Raw genomic sequence first — 11,820 nt, 5'->3', positions numbered from 1 at the left:
GTAAGGGCCTAGGATAGAAGAAGCAACAGGAGAGGGACTAGGCAGGGAAATGAGCCCAGCCTAGGCCACTTTGGCTCACTAAGAAGTCAGAAAATGTGGCTTTGGGGACAGGCTCAGGGGGTTAGCCTGGGACAAGCTGCTGCCGCCATTGCTCCCTGGTTGCAAGCCTCATGGGTTCCCTTTTTGTTTAGGAGATGCACGGCTATGGAGGGAGAATAGAGGAAAGAGAAAGACACAGGTGTTTTCTGGGAGGGAAAATAATAGGTAATTTGTTTTTTATGGAGGAGGGAGGGAGAGGCACAGAGAGAGAGAAACATTGATTTGTTGTTCCACTTGTTTACTAGTGTACATTCACTAGAGGCCCGATGCACGAAATTCATGCAAGAGTAGGCCTTCCTTTCCCGGCTGCCAGCTCCAGCTTCCGTCTGGCACCCTGGCTTCGTCTGGAAGGTCGTTCAGAAGGACGTTTGGTCTCATTAGCATATTATGCTTTTATTATGATAGATTGGTTGCTCTTTAAAACATATATATTTATATTTTGATTGATTGATTTCAGAGAGGAAGGGAGAGGGGGAGAGAGAGAGAAACATCAGTGATGAGAATCATTGATCGGTCGCCTCCTGTATGTCCCCCACTGGGGTCAAGCCCGCAACCCAGGCATGGGCCCTTTACTGGAATCTGACCCAGGACCCTTCAGTCCACAGGCCAACTCTCTATCCACTGAGCATGGTTGATGCTTTTCATGTGCCCTGATCGAAGATTGAACCTGCAACCTTGGCATATTGGGATGACTCTAACCAACTTAGCTAACTGACCATGGCAACTGAGTTTTGTATATTGATTTTTTTTTTTAATCCTAAAACTTTACTGAATTCATTGATTAATTCTAAGGGTGTTTTGGTGGAGTCTTTAGTGTTTTCTATATGTAAGATGATGTCATCTGCAAACAGACAGTTTTCCTTCTTCCATTCTAATTTGGGTTTTCTTTATTTTACTTTCCTACTAGAGGCCCAATGCACAAAATTTGTGCATGGGTAGGGTCCTTATGCCTGTCCAGCGATCAGGACTGATCTGAGGGGCGACTGGCGGGGTGATCGGGCCCCCCGCTCATCCCTGCAGTAGCCTGGCACCACCCACTCACCTGCTCCATCATCCCCCTGCAGTCCCACTCTCGTCAGGGCCCATCGGGGCCGGCAGTGCCTCCACTGCCGCCCACTGCCAGCACCCAGTCGCTGACACCCACCATGTTCCGTGCCACCCCCTGGTGGTCAGCCCACATCTAACTCCCGGTTGGTCAAACTCCCGCCCATGGAGATAATTCACATAATTCGCCTTTTATTAAATAGCATTGCATTCCAGTACTACCAGTTGTGATATCTCCTTTTACTTCTGATCTTATGTGTCTTTTCACTTAGTTTATCTAAGTGCTTATCAATTTGTTTATCCTTTCAAAATACCAATTCTTTTTTATGAATCTTTTCAGTTGTTTTTCTCTCTCTCCTTTTCACTTATTTCTGCTATCTTTGTTATTTCCTTTCTTTACTAACTCTGACCTTCGTTTGTTTTTTCTTCTTTTTTTAATCCTCACCCAAGGATTTTTCCATTGATTTTTTGAGAGAGTGGAATAGAGAGGGAAAGATGGAGAGAAATATCGATGTGAGAGAAACACATTGACTTGTTGCCCTCTGCACTTCAGTTGTTTTTCTCTCTCTCCTTTTCACTTACTTCTGCTATCTTTGTTATTTGCTTTCCTTACTAACTTTGACCTTAGTTTGTTGTTTTTTTCTTCTTTTTTTAATCCTCACCCAAGGATTTTTCCATTGATTTTTAGAGAGAGAGTGGAATAGAGAGGGAAAGATGGAGAGAAATATCGATGTGAGAGAAACACATTGACTTGTTGCCCTCTGCACGGGCCCTGACTAGGGCAAGGGCCAAGGAGGAGCCTGAAACTGAGGTGGTAGCCTTGACCAGAATTGAAGCTGAGACCCTTCGGTCCGCAGGCAGACACCCTGTCCACTGAACCAAACCGGCTAGGGTTGTTGTTTTTTCTTATGCCTTACAATATAAAGGCAGGTTGTTTGAGATCTTCCTTTTATCTTAAGGTAGGCATTTATTACTATAACCTTACCTCTGCTGCTTTTGTTGCATTTTGGTGTGTTATGTTTCCATTTTCATTTGTCTGAATATGTATTTTTGATATCTTTGACCCACTGATTTTTTTAGGAGTTTGTTGCTTAAATTTTACATATTTCTTATTTTCCAGCTTTCTTCCTCTAATGATTTCCAGTTTCGTGCCATGTTGTTTGGAAAAGACATTTTATATGATTTCAGCCTTCTTAAGTTTGTTAACACGTCAAGTGCCCAACCTGTTTTGTCTTCCAGATGGAAAGTATAGTGTCAGTCACCGGTGACTGACTAGGTACTTAACATGTTAAGACTTGTTTTGTGACCCAGTATGATTTATTATATCATATGTTCATTTTGCACTTGAGAAGAATGTGTATTCTGCTGCATGTTCTGTATATACCTGTTGTTTTTCAATTTTTTATTTATTGATTTTAGAAAGGGCAGAGGAAGAGAGGGAGAAATACTGATTTTTTGGTTCCACTTATTTATGCATCAATTCATTGGTTGATTCTTGTATCTACCCAGACCAGGCATTGAACCTGCAGTCTTGGCATATCAGGACCACACTGTAAGCAAATGAGCTACTGGCCAGGGCCAGGTCCATTTGCTCTTAAGAAAAGTTTAGGTTCGATATTCTTTTACTTATATTTTTGTCTGGGTGATCTATCCCTTGTTGAAAGTGGAGTATTGAAGTTACAACTATTATTGCATTGCTGTCTGTTTCTTTCTTCAGATCAGTTAGCACTTCTTAAGTATAGTTAGGTGCTCTGGTATTGGTTACATGTGTACTCTTATAACAGTTACATCTTCTTGATGACTTGGCTGCTTTATCGTTATATATAGAAGTTCCTTGTCTCTTGTGACAGTTTTTGACTTAAAGTCCTGTTATCTGACATAGTCATAGTCACCCCTGCTCTTTTTTGTGGAACTTTTACACATTTGTGGTTGGTTGCCCCTTGCCAATAAAGTCAGCGTGCAATTTACCATCGTTTCTTTGCACTTAGGTTGCTGTTGTGGAACAAAGAATGTGGAGGCACCATCTGAACAGGCCAGGACTTCAAGGGAATCTCAGTCTTCCCAGAAGACCCACCCCTGTGAGATGTGTGGTCCAGTCTTGACAGATATCTTCCGTTTGACTGAGCACCAGGAAACACCTCACGGACTGAGGTGTGGGGCGTGTGGAAAACAATTTTATTTCAGTGCAAACTGTCAACATGACCAGGAGCAGCTCACGGGAGAGAAACTCCTCCTAAGCATTGTGGATAGACCCTCATTTGTAAAGAGCTGCAATTTCCATATGTCACGGAAGCCCTCTACCCGTGAGGGGGTTGGAAAGGACTGCCTGACCTCCTCAGGACATCTCCAACAAGCCGCTCACACCAGAGAGAAACCAAACAAGATCTCCAAATGTAAGGGGACTCTTCAGCCCAGAAAAAGTAACTATACTAGGGAAGAATGTGAGAAAGCCTTCAGTCCTAAACACACACATGTTCAGGACTCGGGAGTGCACATTAAAAAACAGTGTTTTGTGTGCCGTGAGTGTGGGAAAACATTCAGGTACAAATCCTCATTTGTTATTCACCAGAGAGTCCATGATAATGACAGAATTCATGTATGCGATGACTGTGGGAAATCCTTTAGGGGAAGCTCAGCCTTCACTCAACACCGAAGAGTTCATTCTGCGGCGAGACAGCACAAGTGCGGCAAATGCGGGAAATCCTTTAACCAAAAATTTGTCCTCATTTATCCTCAGAGAAGCCACACTGGAGAAAGTTGTTATGTCTGCTGTGAGTGTGCACCATCTTTCAGGCAAAGCCCTGCTCTTCTTCCACAACAACAGACAGTTTATTCTGGAGAAATGAGCTTTGAGTGCACCGAATGCGGGAAATTCTTTAAACGGAAATCTGACCTCATCGAACATGGGAGAGCTCATACCGGAGAAAGGCCTTTTGAGTGTAATGAATGTGGGAAGTCTTTTACTTCCAGCTCTGCCCTCCGTTATCATCAGAGAGTTCACAGTGGAGAAAAGCCTTATAAATGCAATGAGTGTGGGAAGTTTTTTACCTCTAGCTCTGGCCTCCGTTATCATCAGAGAGTTCATACAGGAGAACGGCCATTTGAGTGTAGTCATTGTGGGAAATCTTTTACTCAAATAAATCACCTCATTATACACCGAAGAATTCACACAGGGGAAAGGCCTTATGAGTGCAGTGAGTGTGGAAAGTCCTTTAGCCACAAATCTTATCTCTCCCAACACCAGAGAGTTCACACTGGAGAGAAGCCCTTTGAATGTAGTGAATGTGGGAAATCGTTCACCTCTGGCTCTGCCCTCTGTTATCATCAGAGAGTTCACTCCGGAGAAAAACCCTACGAGTGCAGTGACTGTGGGAAATCTTTTACCAATGGACCAATACTCATTCGACACCGCAGAGTTCACACAGGAGAAAGGCCTTATGAATGCAGTGAATGTGGGAAAACTTTCACCCAAAGAAATCATCTCAATATACACCAGAGAGTTCACACAGGAGAGAGGCCTTATGAGTGTCGTGAATGTGGAAAATGCTTCACCTCTGGCTCCTCCCTTCGTTATCATCAGAAAGTTCACATTGGAGAAAGGCCTTATGAGTGTAGTGAATGTGAGAAGTCATTTATCTCTAGCTCCGCCCTCCGTTGCCATCAGAGGGTTCACACAGGAGAAAGGCCTTTTGACTGCAGTGAATGTGGGAAATCTTTCAGGGATAGTTCCCAGTTGAATCAACACCAGAGGGTTCACACGGGAGAAAAGCCTTATGAATGTACTGATTGTGGGAGAACCTTTAGCCAGAATTCGTACCTCTCTAAACACAGAAGAATTCACACTGGAGAAAGGCCTTATGAGTGTAGTGAATGTAGGAAGTCTTTTACTTCTGTCTCTGCCCTTGGGTATCATCAGAGAGTTCACACAGGAGAAAGGCCTTACAAGTGCAATGAATGTGAGAAGAGTTTTACAAATAGCTCCATACTCATTCGACACCGTAGAGTTCACACAGGAGAAAAGCCTCATGAGTGCAGTCAATGTGGGAAATCCTTTACCCAGAGAATTCACCTCATTATTCACCAGAGAGCTCACACAGGAGAAAGGCCTTATGAATGCAGTGAATGTGGGAAATCTTTTACTTCTCGTTCCACCCTCCAATATCATCAGAGAGTTCACACGGGAGAACGGCCTTTTGATTGCATTGCATGTGGCAAATCTTTTAGCCGAAAATCTAACCTCGCTCAGCACATGAGAGTTCACACTGGGGGAAGGCCTTAGATGTGTAGGCCTTCTAAGGCGGTTTTGTTTGTTTGCTTGTGTTTTTTGTTTTCAGTGTTATTAACACGGGAGGAAACACTGAGGTTCCATTTGTCTGAATTTAATTTCAGGCATAAAACATCAAGAGTAGGGAGGTTCCCCATAAGTTTTAGTTATGTGGGAAGCATGTGTGTCTACGTTGCACTTTCTGATCTACACACTTCTCTTGCCAGATTTATGTCACTACAGATATCTCTGGTCGAAGCTGTTTCACCGATAACATCTAGAAGATTCCCACAGTTTGCATCAGTCACCAGACTAATGTGCTCAGGGCAGCTTACTCTGTTTCTTGGTTTGTTGAAGGAAATTAGAAATAGCCTGAGTACTTAGGGGATCTGCATTCTGTTCACTCTGAATAGTTGGGGAATGGACTTAACTCAGTGATAAACCAGAGAACGTCATCTGAATTCAACTGGCAGCTTGAGAAGGACTTTTTTCAGGGACCTGGTTTCCTTGGATACCTGTGACGAATATTTCCAATTTCCAAGTCACCAATGCAAGGAGTACCAGGTCCGTCATCCTTTGGTTTGTAAAATAATGAGTATCTTACTGTTTTAAGGACTCTTCAGTCTTGGGTATCCGAGTTAATGTGGCGTAACTTACAAGCAAATTTGGGTTTTACAAACAACTTTTTATTGGAGGGGCCTCAAAATTTCTCTGTATCACAGGATGGCCTGGGGACAGAAACTAGCTCACCAGGTTTTTGCCAAATTTGCATTACTGTTCACATCTTTTGAGGAAAGGTTACAGGGCTTTCTGGTCAGGTGAAGCCTAAATGCTGTGAACTTTAGGAGCCTCAGAAATCACCCTAAGGAGGGTCAGGTGTTGCAACCTCAGGTGCTTCTGGGAGCAGCATTAATTTATACCTTGTTCACAAGGTATGCCAATAGTTTTGAAGGGAATTATTTTTCAAGTTCTTATGAAGAGCCATTTGCCCGTATGTCTACACTCATGTGTTTGATGGCAACTGGTTGTGGGGACGTAGGGGTGAGGGGAAAGCCATGATTGCTACAGAATCACTGGCCCAATTGGTACTGTTGGAGACTGCATCCAACTGGATGGAATGTGCCTCTTCTAAATGTGCATCCAGAAGTGTTTCTGCGAAAAAGAATGTATCAGTGTGTACACAAATCTGAGGATCTCCAGGCATGTTTATATTCTGCGACTTACATCGTTTTCATCAAAGATAATCAAAAGATTTTTAGGCCTGGACAGTATTGCTCAGTGGTTGAGCATTGACCTATGAACCAGGAGGTCACAGTTTGATTCCTGGTCAGGGCACATGCCTGGCTTGTGAGCTAGATCCCCAGTAGGGCATGTGCAGGAGGCAGCCAATCAGTAATTCTCATCATTTTAATGATTTTGTTGTTGATCCTCACCCAAGGATATTTTTTCCATTAATCTTTTTTTTACAAAGAGGGAAAGACGGAGAAATATTGATGTGAGAGAAGCACATCTACTGGTTGCCTTCTGCATGGGACCCGACGATCGGGAAGTAGCCTGCAACCAAGGTACATGCCCTTCACCAGAATTGAACCCAGGAACCTTTGGTCCACAGGCTGATGCGCTACCCACTGAGCTAACAGGCTAGGGTTGATTCTCATTGATGTTTCTATCTCTATTTCTTACAAAAAAATTTGTGGACTGGCTGGCATGGCTCAGTGGTTGAGTGTCGATCTATGAACCAGGAGGTCATGGTTTGATTCCCGGTCAGAGCACATGCCCAGGTTGCAAGCTCGATCCCCAGTACGGGGCATGTGGAAGGCCACCAATCAATGATTCTTTAATCATTGATGTTTCTATCCCTTCTCCCTGCCTCTCTGAAATCAATAAATATATATTTAAAAAATAAAATATCAACACATCCACTGAGCCAAACCAGTTTCGGCTAAAAAAATTTTTTGTATGTGTGAATTTCTATAGGGTCTCAGATGTTCACCTCAAGACCATTGATGCCCAGGCAGGAAATGAAGAGTAATTTGACAAGCTGTATCAAAAGCTTTTAAAAAAACCCACGAGGCATTCCACTTCTAAGAATTAATACTAATAGGATAATTCTAGGTGTGCTCAAAGATTTATCTGCATGCATATTCATTGGACTGACCCCCAGGGGTTATATGGATTGAATATAGAGTTGCAAACTGTATTTTTAAAGAGTTGAAGATAATTTTTTTAATCTTGAGACATTTTAAAAAATCTTTATTAGTATGGTATAATATACATGTGGTAAATGACATTTTAAGTATAGTATCTGATGAATTTTGACATATATTAAGCTAAAACCATCACCATAGTCATAATACTAACCATATGTGTTACTATTTACTTCATGTCCTTTTATACTCTCTCCTTGTCATTAATTTACTTTTCATTTTAATAGCTGACTTTGCATTTCATAGAATTTATATGATGGCAATAAAAGTGGATTTTCTGCCTTCAGTTCTGTTGCATAAATAGTTGAAGATGTATTTAATGATGTATTAGTACCTCATCATTTCTTTTCCAGAGAAATATTATCTTTGAGTCTATTACCTTCAAATATATAAACCATTAGTTTATCCATTCATTTTGTACATGCACATTGGGTTATTTCTACTTTTTGACTATTGAAAATAAACCTGGGCCCTGGCTGGGTAGCTCAGTTTGTTAGAGCGCTCTCCTGATACGTCAAGGTTGTGGGTTCAATCCCCTTTCAGGGCACATTGGGGAATCAACCAATAAATGCATAAACATTGGAAAAACAAATGTATGTTTCCGTCTCCATTACTGTCTATCTCTAAAATAAATAGATTTTTATTTTATTTTAAAATAAATAGATTTTTAAAAATAAGGCTGGTACAAGCGTATGTGTATCGTATAGATATGTTTTTGTTTACTTTTGTCAATAACTCAGTGAATAGTCTGAGTCCTATGAATATTTAACTTAACAGTATTAGCAAGTTGTGGTATAAACTGATTATACTTTTTACATTCTTCCAGCAATCTATGAGGGAGTCAGTTCCTCTACATCAGTGATGGCGAACCTATGACACGCCTGTCAGAGGTGACACGCGAACTCATTTTTTTGGTTGATTTTTCTCTGTTAAATGGCATTTAAATATATAAAATAAATATCAAAAATATAAGTCTTTTTTACTATGGTTGCAAATATCAAAAAATTTCTCTATGTGACACGGCACCAGAGTGAAGTTAGGGTTTTTCAAAATGCTGACACGCCGAGCTCAAAAGGTTCGCCATCACTGCTCTACATCCTAGAGAGTATTTGGTTTGGTCAATCATTCTTTATTTCAACCCTTTTATAACTTTGTTGTGCTTCACACTGTGGCTCGATTGCATTTCCCAACAGGCTTATGGGGAGCCTTTTTTTCAGATGTGTATTTGCTCTCTATCTGTATATTGGGTAAAATGTGCGATCATGTGTTCAGCCTAATTGGCTATCAATTTTGGCGATTTTCATGTATTTATTTGTTTGATATATCTTTTTAAAAAAAGAACAGTAAACCCTGGTCAGTTTGGCTCAGTGGATAGAGCATTGGCCTGCAGACTGAAGGGTCCCAGGTTGGATTCCAGTCAAGGGCACATGTCTGGCTGCTGGATCCCCAGTAGGGGTGTGCAGTGGCAGCCAACCAATGATTCTCTTATGTTTCCATCTTTCCCTCTCCCTTCCTCTCTGAAATCAATTAAAAAACAAAAACATTTTGCTGAACTGAGGTCAAATCACTAGGAACAACTGGTGTGGGTTTGGCAACAGCTCTAGCAACTTAATTTAACCTGAAGAGGGCGTCATAGGAATCTCTATTTTTATTTTGTCTTTTATTTATTTTTTTTAAATATATTTTATTGATTTCTTACAGAGAGGAAGGGAGAGGGACAGAGAGCCAGAAACATCAATGAGAGAGAAACATCGATCAGCTGCCTCCTGCACACTCCCCACTGGGGACGTGCCCGCAACCAAGGTACATGCCCTTGACTGGAATCGAATTTTTTTTCCTGCCCAGGAGGACACGATTGGATTCCTTGTCAGGGCACATGCCCAGGTTGCAGTCTTGATCCCTGGTGGCGGTCATACAGGAGGCAGCCAATCAATGATTCTCTTTCATAATTGGTGTTTCTATCTCTCTCCCTTTCTCTCTGAAATAAATATAAAATATATTTAAAAAATAATAATAAAATAAAATCTTTACCCAAGGATATGTTTATTGGTTTTTAGAGAGAGGAAGGAAGAAACATTGATCCATTGACTCCCGTATGGGACCCAACACGAGATCAAACCTGCAACCCAGGTATGCGCCCTGACTGGGAATCGAACCTGCAAACATCTGGTGTACAGGAGGATGCTCCAACCAAGTGAGCACTCAGCCAGGGCTTGGCCCTCTCACTGATGCATTCATTGTAGATTCCTTTATGTGCCCTGACCAGAGATCCAACCCACAACTTTGGCATATGGGGATGACACTCTAACCCACTGAGGGACCCAGCTAAAGTAAAATTTTTACTTATTGATTTTAGATAGAGTGTCAGTGAGAGCAAGAGAGGAACATCAATTTGTTCAATTTATATGTGGATTCGTTGATCGGTGTTTGTATGATCCACAACTTTGACATATCACAATGACACTCAATGAGTTTACCCGGCCATGATTGTGTTAAAAAATAAAATTCAACGGAGTAAATTTAAAGATCTAATTGGCTTCAAGTGATTGATAAATGGGCAGCACCCCACTAGCAAATTGAAGGGTATATTCAGAGTTGTAAAAAAATGGAACATGTTTATTGGTAGAATCGGGAAAGGTGGGGACTAAGAAGTTAAGAGAATGCCTTATTTCAGGCCATCACCTTCACATAGGGCAAGACAGGGGTCTTATTTAAAAGGTTTTCCAGGAGCGAAGCAATTAGCGAAACTAAAAATCAGAGTGTTTTTGAGAGGGGACACCTTTTCTTTTGGGAAAAAAGACCTGGATTGTAAAAAAATGGAACATGTTTATTGGTAGAAACGGGAAAGGTGGGGACTAAGAAGTTAGGAGAGTGCCTTATTTCAGGCCATCACCTTCACGTAGGGCAAGACAGGGGTCTTATTTAAAAGGTTTCCCAGGGGCGAAGCAATTAGCGAAACTGAAAATCAGTATTTTTGAGAAGGGATACCTTTTCTTTCGGGAAAAAAAGACCTGGAAACATTTTTTTTAAAATATATTTTATTGATTTTAGAGAAGAAGGGAGAGGGAGAGAGAGATAGAAACATCAATAATGAGAGAGAATCATTGATTGGCTGCCTCCTGCACACCCCTTACTGGGGATCAAGCCCGCAACCCAGGCATGGGCCGTTGGCCGGAATCAAACCTGGGACCCTTCAGTCCGCAGGCCGATGCTCTACCCATTGAGCCAGACCAGCAAGGGCCCACCTGGAAGAATTTTTATCATAAGATTGCCTCTCTTACCTATGGGGGATGGAGAGGGATTATGAGGCACACCACATTCCTGGTGCTTTAGCGGACCGTTTAACGCTGGATGATTAAGATTGTTTCTGGGAGATGGGGAAACTGCATTCTATCAGGTGTTAAACCAGGTGGGGTCATGGGCTTTCAGCATAAGTGATGCCATTTGGGCCTCTGGCTTTCTGTGGAAAAACAGCCTGTTGTGTCCAGCTGGTGTGGCTCAGTGTCTGAGTGGGCCCCCATGCATCAAGGGGTACCCAGTTCCATTTGGGTCCTGGCACATGCCCAGCCGGATCCACCAGGAGAGGGTGTGCAGGACTGTTTCTCTCTCATGGATGTTTCTCTCACACTCCCTCTCTCTAAATTCAATTTTAAAAACATATTCAAAATAAATAAAAAACATACTAAATATATAGCCTGTTGTGCCCTAATGAGTCGGTTTGGCTCAGTGGATAGAGCATCCTGTGGACTGAAGGGTCCTGGGTATGATTCGGTCAAGGGCACATGCCCGGGTTGCAGGCTCGATCCCCAGTGGGGGTGTGTGCAGGAGGCAGCCGATCCATGATTCTCTCTCATCATTGATGTTTTTATCTCTCTCCCCTTACCCCTTCCTCTCTGAAACCAATAAATAAAAATATTTTAAAAAATTGAAATAAAAAATAAAATCAATAACAACAAAAAAGTCCTAGTTGCTCTCCAGGGAGAAATCTGTGGCCTTTGGAGCGCTAGGAACTACATTACCCAGAAGAACGTGCGCTGAGTGGAGCCAGTGACGAATCGGGGTAAGGGCATTTCCGGGAATTGGGGCGGGACTTCCGGCGTCGTCCTCCCCGCGGCCATATTTGTCGCTTTTCGGAGTCTTTGCTGCCTTCGGGGGCCTGTGTGTGTATTTTCAGGTGACGAAACGGAGACGGCGCCAAGGAGCCGC

The 11,820-nt window shown here is 42.3% G+C and overlaps 1 long non-coding RNA gene and 1 pseudogene across 1 annotated transcript; one reads left to right on the top strand and one right to left on the bottom strand.

Moving 5' to 3' along the window:
• The window catches only part of LOC102772754, an 11,852-nt pseudogene extending 6,497 nt beyond the window's left edge, over window positions 1-5,355 (top strand).
• A 1,997-nt stretch (window positions 5,356-7,352) lies between these two features.
• On the bottom strand, window positions 7,353-10,939 carry LOC107182336. Its single transcript, XR_001513061.1, has 3 exons — window positions 10,929-10,939; window positions 10,526-10,531; window positions 7,353-7,448 (listed from the first exon to the last, which is right to left on the bottom strand). It is a non-coding gene; the product is annotated as an uncharacterized LOC107182336 (long non-coding RNA).
• Window positions 10,940-11,820: the final 881 nt, after the last annotated feature.

Source organism: Myotis davidii, unplaced genomic scaffold (assembly GCF_000327345.1).
Source record: "Myotis davidii unplaced genomic scaffold, ASM32734v1 scaffold936, whole genome shotgun sequence".
Taxonomy (NCBI): Eukaryota; Metazoa; Chordata; class Mammalia; order Chiroptera; family Vespertilionidae; genus Myotis; species Myotis davidii.
Note: the sequence above shows the minus strand (reverse complement) of the source record. Positions and strands in the feature narration are given on the sequence as shown.